Source organism: Hydractinia symbiolongicarpus, chromosome 3 (assembly GCF_029227915.1).
Source record: "Hydractinia symbiolongicarpus strain clone_291-10 chromosome 3, HSymV2.1, whole genome shotgun sequence".
Lineage (NCBI taxonomy): Eukaryota > Metazoa > Cnidaria > Hydrozoa > Anthoathecata > Hydractiniidae > Hydractinia > Hydractinia symbiolongicarpus.
Window position 1 is genome coordinate 12811848 of NC_079877.1, and position 9180 is coordinate 12821027.

Genomic DNA, 9180 nt, shown 5'->3' on the forward strand with positions numbered 1-9180 from the left:
TAATTTCTTTCGTGTTAATTTCGTAGTCGTTAATTTTGTTCCTTTGGTAATTTCTCTGATAAGGTATGTCATTCTTGATTTTAATTCGGAACGTACCGACTTCTAAATTTAATGAATAGAAAAAGTTTTGAACGATCGTAACTTAACGGATAAACATCGTTTGTCGAGTTATTATTTTAAACAACCCCAAACCACCCTGTCTGCCTGCGTTAAATTTAAAGGTAATATTAAAACAAAACAAACCATATTTTTAATGTTTTTCTTTTTCTTTTTCCACTTTAAATTATGAAGAACGTTGTGAACTGTTATTGATCAAGTCCTCGTTACACAGGCGTGGGCGATATCTGTTGTTAATGTTTTTGCAAACTTGACTTGAAAGTTGTATTTCAAAGCAAGTTATTATTTGTTTACCCTGAGACTATATTTCATAGTGATAAAATCTTTTAAGCATTATTTTCAACGAATTGTGAAAACGTGTGGCTAATTTTGATGGAATATACTGATGCATAAGATAACTTTTAACTCAATTTAGCCGGCAAGTTACATCAATACAATTTCAATGCTTCCCTAAAAACATTTCGAAAGTTAGCTTAATTACTTTTGGTACAAACATTTTTTCTAAACTTTTTTGTCTTCCAGTTACCGACTTACTTACTCACAGCAAAATAGAAACAGGAGAAACTAAGGAAAAAAGAAAACCGTGTCCTTTATGGTATATCTTTTCTTTCATTAACACTTTTTGCTTTTAGCGCGCAATCAACTTGCCCGCGCTTCTCCAGAAATTACTTGAGGAAATCAAAGATGTTTAAAATGCATTTTAGAGGTGATGACTAAAATGAACAATATTAAACTGACAGATCTTTTTTACTTTAAAATCTTCGACCAAGGATGGAACATGGGGTTGGCTATTTTTTACGCATACTTAAATGTCAAATGGGTATTGCTTGCGCTCAGCTCGCTAGTTTCAGGGGCGGCGCCACTAGGGGCTGGGGGTTCAGCCCTCCCTCTTTGAAAGAGAAAAATAACAGAGCTTTTCTGAAGTCCAAGGTGTGGCCGTTTTACGTTGGCTTCCGTTGCGTTGGCTTGATGTAAGTAAAAAAGCTTGTATGATCTGCTGTTTTCTTTCTTTTTATAAATAACATAACAAAAGAAAACAATATTTACAATTATTTTCTCTAAAGATACGATGCGCATGGACATAATCGAACAAAAAGATGTCACACACTTACCAAAATAAAGATATTTGTCAGGGCTAAAAAAATTCTCACAACAATTAATTTTTTGTCAGAAGGTTTGATTCCACTTCAGAAACGTTATGAGCATTTCCTTATTCTTTCTGTTTGAGAATGCGCGGGAAAGCAATTCTTGAAAGATGATGTCCGGTTCATTTTACCACAATGTCTAATGTAGAAACTTTACACAGCATAATAACTTGAATAATAAAGGACACTGAAAAAAGAAATTAATTTTAAACAAAAGATTTTAAAACTTCGTAAAACCATCTCGTACAATAAAATATATCGTAAAATTCCTAGAGTAGACATCTCCTAACGCATTTTCCAACTGCACAAAAGGCCACTCCACTAACACTTTCGCGCATTCTTTAAATTTTTCGAACTTTCTTTTTCCAAATCTTGAGACCATGAGTAATAAATACAAGAAATTGCGGAGAAAATCAAAACTGACTTGAAGTATAAGAACTTTAATTAAACTTTCTCATAAAATTTGTCCACTTCTGACACTGGCTAATTTCCAAGGTGAATTTCCATTTAAAAGCGAAAGCGGATCGGAACGGACAACATTAACGCGCTAATAGCTAAAATTAAATATAACCCTAAACCAACGTAGACATCATAAGACGCGATGGTTAACTTGGGCTTCAACTTGTCCAAATCTAAACAGGGGAAAAAGAAACAATTTACATATCGGCCTTGCAGCATATTGCGAAAATATTGCAGCATATTATTGCCACAATATAGTTACATATAATAGATATTGATACAGTGTGAATTTATGGTAAGTCGTCCACGTATTACTTCCTGAAAATGAAGGAGATATAGTATTTAACATGCGTTAGACCTATGTACGTTCCCAAGCCTTGTAGAGATAATAATGTGCTATTCTCCATAAAGCACATTGTAGTGAGGCTCATCAATGTCTGTTGTCGAGTGTAGCAAGCCCTTTCTTTCCTTGTAATACAATGTAGCAAAGCGTAATTTTTCGTAGCGATGTGTAGCAGTACGTTTTTTTCTGTAGCAGGCCGTAGTAGAACGTATTTCTTTGTAGTAGAGCGTAGTAGCCTGTAGTAGCATCTGTAGTAGCCTGTAGTAGCTTGTAGTAGAGTGTAGTAGCGTGTAGTAGAGCGTAGTAGAATGTATTTCTCTGTAGTAAAGCGTATTTCTCTGTAGTAGAGTGTAGTAGCGTGTAGTAGAGCGTAGTAGAGCGTAGTAGAGCGTAGTAGAGCGTATTTCTCTGTAGTAGAGCGTATTTCTCTGTAGTAAAGCGTATTTCTCTGTAGTAGAGTGTAGTAACGTGAAGTAGAGCGTAGTAGAATTTATTTCTCTGTAGTAAAGCGTATTTCTCTGTAGTAGAGTGTAGTAGCGTGTAGTAGAGCGTAGTAAAGCGTATTTCTCTGTAGTAGAGTGTAGTAGCCTGTAGTAGCTTGTAGTAGACTGTAGTAGCCTGTAGTAGAGCGTAGTAGAATGTATTTCTCTGTAGTAAAGCGTATTTCTCTGTAGCAGAGTGTAGTAGCCTGTAGTAGCTTGTAGTAGAGTGTAGTAGCCTGTTAAGAAGCGCAGGGGCTTACAGCAGTTAAGCTTCATACTAATAGTTTCAAAAAATATTCTAACTTTTCAGTTAAATTGAACTGGGGAAAACGGCGTTCAAGTGACTACCATCGCCATGATGGTCTCGCACTATATACAAACGAAAAATTATCTGGACATCTTCCCACAAAAAGATTCTTATCAGTACATTAATTGTAGTTGGTAGATAAACAAGCCATGATGGCCGATTTGCCAGTGGTCATCATAATATCAGAGACAAAGAAACAAATTTAGCAGACACGCCTAAATATTCATTTTCAATTTCACATCTTGTGTTTTACTGCGCTTACCCAACGAGACATGATCAGTTTGTTTGAGTCTAACAGAATACATCACAAGCAATGTATGTTCCAAATACCATTAGTGAAGGCGAGTGATCAGTATTACGTAAGAGATACGGTTGTTTCCGTAAATTAGACCCTTGATAAAAATTTAGAAAAAAGCTCCTGTTTCTAGAAGCAATCCATACATCTCAGATTCAGTTGTTTCGGTGGATTGGGCCATTGTTAAGCATTCAGGAAAAAGCTCCTATTTCTAGAAGCAATCCATATATCACAGATGCGGTTATTTCGGTAAATTGAGCCATTGATAAACATTCAGGAAAAAGATCCTGTTTCTAGAAGCAATCCGTACATAATAGAATTACTTGTTTCGGTGAGCTAGGCCATTGATAAAAATTCAGGAAAATGGTCATGTTTCTAGAAGCAATCTATACATAACAGGTTCAGTTGTTTTGGTGAATTGGGCCTTTCATAACCTTTTAGATAATACTTTTTGACATTCAATTTTGGCCGGAATATAAAATTTCAGAACAAAAGTTACCGAATTTGGCGCTTGTCTATGATAATATCAGTTAAACGCTCCATGTTTCTCTTGTTTCGTTCAATTTTGACAATATAAAACGAAATTTTAGACCAAAAATCACCGAAGTCGGCACTTGTCTATGCCATTATCAATTAAGCGCTCCATGTTTCTCTCGTTTCGCTTAATTTTGGCCGGAAAATGAAATGTGTCTAAGGTATTGTCACATATACGAACTCTACTTGTCTTGTTTCGATGAATTAAGACCTGAATACTTTTGTATATGCCGATTATCTCTTGGTTGAAAGAAACCTTTTTTTGTTTCACAACATTAAAACTTGTTAACGTATACCGGAACAAAGTTTCGGCAAATATGTATCACGCCGTCTTCGCTAAGGATTAATCTGTTATGCTTTCGAATATAGAAGAATCCGTTTTTTGTGAAACAATTGTTAATATATATTGAACGATTGTAGTTTATAGTTGTAGAGTCTTGATGAAATCTAGTGGTGTTTGTGTATTTCACAGACTAAAAGCTACTTTCTAAAAATATGCTCATGCACTACGAAAGTCAAAACAATTAGCATCCGTGGCATCACAGAATGTTTCACAAGAAGATTGCTACTTCTTTATGAATTGCTTTTTGTTAATATAGGAAGTTTTTTATATGATTACTTCGAAAATAATATGATCAAGCTTCTGGTCATCCTTTTTAATATATTACATAGGGAATGATATTTTGAGACATTCACTTTCCGTTTGATAGCCCATTGTGATTGATTTCAATTTATTTCCACAAATGAATATGTATAATACAGTGTCACGTATGAGGTGTGCTAGTTTTACGTATATTATACGTCTTGTATTATTCTAAGAAGCAATTAACTACTTGTTAAAAAGGGAAAAATATATATTCTACAAATAGTTGAAATATAGTATAGAGCTATTAGTTTTTCTCTTCTTGATTAAAGTAGAATGAAAAGTCCTTGCAGGCTAAAAGATTTCGGAACAAATTCAATTTATTTCATTCCCTTTATAGTTCAGAAACATACTTTAATGACTTGACACAAGTTAATAATATAAATTGACTAGTCGTTGATTAGTCGCCCGTCCTTTATATTTACCTGTCGCAGCAAAGTGGATAAAAATATATCGCATTTGATATTCGTGTTTCCGCAACATCATTTTCTAACTCAGCGGGGGGTCCACGCAGAGACAGACAGACGACGGCTATTATTATAGAGACTAGTCGTTAGTCCGTGGAAAAATCCACGGGGTCGTCCGTCCTTCAAATTAACCCGTTGCAACAAAGTGGACAGAAATATATCGCATTTGGTATTGATGCGCATTTTAAAAATTCGTGTTTCCGTTACGGGACACGGCTTTCGCGGACACACAGACAGACAGACGACGGCTATTATTAAAGAGATTACAAACAATAGAACATACTGTGTGAAATGAGTAAGAAGGATAAGAAGGAAAACGAAGGAGGAAAAAGCCCGTTTAAACAAGATTTCGGATACGATACGAAATCTTAAAAAAATATGTAATCCCGGAAAAGAGCTATGGTAGTTCAAATAATAAATACAGACGATAACAGCTACATTATTCCGGGTCACTGTCTGAGCTGGACAGGGAAAAATCGCTTTCACTGTCACTTTTTTGTCAAATCATCTTCATTGTCTATAGCAGATATGTTTTGATCAATGGCAATAACACCAGCAATTCCTGACACCCTTCCATCCCGCGAAGTCCATGCCTCCCTTCAGGATTAACCTTTTCGCCATTGGTAAGCACTGAAATATAAAAAAATGTCATAGAAAAGCATTTGAGAAACCATATCTAATCCTAAGTTTTAAAACTGCAAGAGCTGTTGTTAAGATATCCCAATCAGAAGCACACAATAAAGAAGAATCCTGAACATTTGACAAAACCAAAAAAAAAAAAAAATATAAATATAAACTAGCACAATTAGGCAAAAGAAGCATTCAGCATACCTCATTCGCATAAAAGTTGAAGCTATTGACATCTATCTCATTTTCCAATTATACTGTAAAAAAGCCAGTAGCTAGACATTTCTTTTTTGAGTATGCCGACTTCTTCTTCACATCTTTTCAACAACTCATTTTCGTTGTCGCCACTATTTTTTAAACCCTACAGTACCTCAACCCGAATGTTTTCACAATGAGTGTAAAATCATGATATATGAAGTGTCAAGAAATGTAACAACAATTCTACTTACCATCAATCTCTGTATTTTCCATCCATGGGAAATCAAAATCACTGTCTTCGCCAGACTTCTCCTCAACACGAGGTACACAAATGTCCCCGCAATGGTGTTATAACATTTCATGAAGTCTTTATCAACGTCTCCATAGATTTACATACTATGTAATTCAATCCTCCTTTTATTATCTGCCTTCTTTGTTTCTTGTTTGTCCTTATATGCATTGCTTCTGCCCATGAAATAAGGTGTCGTTGTCCTTTTCGCTTGCTGTTGTTATTTTCAAGTTTTTCACGGAGCAACTTTTCCATTTTGCTAGCAGGATAATTCTTTGTTGAGATCCACTCTAGATCTTTTGCATGAAACAAGAAGATATATTCAGATGATAGAATATATCTTACCTACTTTAATCATAGAAACTTTGCAAGATTGAATTGAATTGAAGAAAACTTTCGAAAAGTGAATTTAAATTTCATGAAATAGATTTTCGCCATGGAACCATTGTGTGATTGTTTTTTAAAGAGTACATACACATTTTCAATGTGTTTATTAAAATTTTAATACGTTCTTGTTTCAATTATTCCTTTTGAAATTTACTATATTGATCAGGAAGGAACCATTTTTAGCTCGAAATATACTTGCTCTGCACTTCACTCACAAGTTACCTAGTGTACCTAGTGTAGATAAACAACCACCTCCAATTTACATTCGCTCAGCGGTCATTTTTTTAAATAATGGAACAATATTCAGCAACCTTTCCCAACAAACTATCTCATGCTGATTACTTAAGTCTCAAATGATTTTCCATTATAGAATACTTCATAGAATGTTATTAAACAATTGATATTTTATACTCTTAGCCTTTTACTTTGTGCAAATTTAGTACTATACTGTGAGTTCTTGTGTTATGGTAGTTATCCTTTTTAAACAATTTAGTTTTTTGCAGTTGTCTATACCATGGCAAACAACTCTGTTTGTGAGTGACCACGGTAAAATACACAGTATGGATTGGTGGCCTCCTAACTCACCGCTGGAGGCAAGAAAGAAGGTAAGATAACTCTTGTACGCGCCTAACTGACTGGCCATCTCCAAAAGCCACCCCCACCTCTCCCAAAATAATTAAAATACCGGAGATTAATGTAGCTTATTCTATTACACCGCAATTTTGCACACAAAAAGATAGAATAAGTGTATTACTGAATGAATTACAAATTTTGAATTGATTTGGATTATTGTTTGTTGCAGTATGAAACTAATTACTGCACACCATGTTGTTCTTTAATTTGAACTACCTTTTAAAGATGGATTGGATTCGAAGCAATAACTTTCATAGTCTTGCAACAATAGACTTAATTTACTTGGAATTCACAAAATTCAATGTCACTTCAAATAAAAACACATCATAAAGCTTGTTGTTACAAAATTAATTGTGAGTTAAAAACCGTAGCTAAGTATTACAGTTTTTTTGAAACTGTTGTCTCCTTGAATTAAGGGTGTAGCCACCTATCTGAAAACTTTGTTTCAGCCAACTGGTTTTCGGCTATTTTCGCTTTTTAGCCAGATTTTCTTAAAAATTCACGTTAATTTAATGTCCTTTATTAAAGTGTAACGTAAATATCCAGGACGTTTAAAAAGCTACTAGTTGTATTTTTCTGACATCGCAACAGCGATTATAGCCAGGGACGAGGTTGTATTATTATAACCTCGCTACGGACGACGTTGTACTTATATAACATAACACAAGTTCAGCTGGGAAGAGGCCAGGGAAGGGCTGCAGAAAGTTAGTATGTATCACCATGCTCGGCAGCATGGCTGCATGTATTAATGTAACTGTGTCTCTTTTATTACTTGCAGAGTAATTAATTACCCAATGGGTTATGGCATATGCTCGTCATTCATAAAACAACGCATCCATCCATACCGTACCGTAGGCATTTAATTTTTGCAACGTGAAATTCATCGTTAAACAAATTTTAAAATTCTGGTTAAATACTAAGAATTAAAACGCAAAGGCCTACTAAATATCTCGATTAACATTTAAGGTCTTTTTTTATCACATGAAATGTGTACAAAAAAGCAAGGGGAAACTTTATTCTAGTCAGTACACAAGCAAGCGAATTGAATTAAGTAATTGGGAAAGATGTCCTATTAGGGTAAATATTTAGGCAATTAGCCTGGCACATCCACACCTACACATACAATACTGAAAACAAAATTTAGGAAACCATTCCCGCAATATATACGATATTGAATGTTTTGTGAAGCTAAACAAGGCAAATCTTATTCTGATTAAAAAACAATTAGACAAGTAGCGAAACCTATCAATTCATCATTAAAAAAGTATTTTGGGGAATAATCTTACGCAATATAAAAAAAAGAACAGAATAAAAAACGGTCCAACGATCACTTTTTTCTACTCAAAAATCGAAAGGGCGAGTAGCACGCGCGTGCGTATATCATTGCATGTGCATACATCAAATATTTTGTTAAAGCTCTCTCGCACCTTGTAGGAAGAAGCTCGTACCAAATGAAATGTTCAATGTTCAAGCAAGCGAATAAAAAAGCCTTTTTCTACTTTGTAAACAGGCAAGGGAGCAAAAGATCCTGACATACAACTTAAAAGATATCTGATAAAAACGCTATCGCGAAAGGTGAAGTATTAAATCTCTTGGTCGGCCAATTCGAGAAAAGACTTTATTCCACTCAGAAAACAGGCACGAGAGGGTTAGACCTATCCATACATCATTTGAAATGAGAATTTTGGAAGTTGCCTTTCACGCTGAATATAATGTTAGATATCCATCCATACACTACTAAAAAGGAGATTTAGCTAGTAAGCGAATCAAAAGCGAAACTTTATTCTACACCACAAAGAAGCAATCAAGAAGAAGACTCTACCAGATATGTCTAAAAACACTTCATTCCACTCCGATAACAATCACGCGCGATAATATCAGATGTCCTAGCATGTAAATTCACGGGAAGACTTTATTCCACTCAGTAAGAAGCAGGAACAAGGGGGACCGATCCATACCACCATACAATATTAAAAGGATATTTTGCAAAATACCTTCAGGCGGAAAAACATACAGCATGTCCTAGCAGACCTGTGTATACAAAATTAGTTCTACTCAGTAAACAACCAATCAAATGAGAGATCCATCCATACCTTATAAAAATAGAGATTTTATCAATATACATGCATCATTTGAAAAACGCATTTTTTGATCTTACCCTTCGCGCGAATTAAAATATTTAGCACGCCAACCTTAGATGTTCTAACAGCTCAATTCACGGAATACTTTATTCGACGCAGTAAAAATGAAGTAA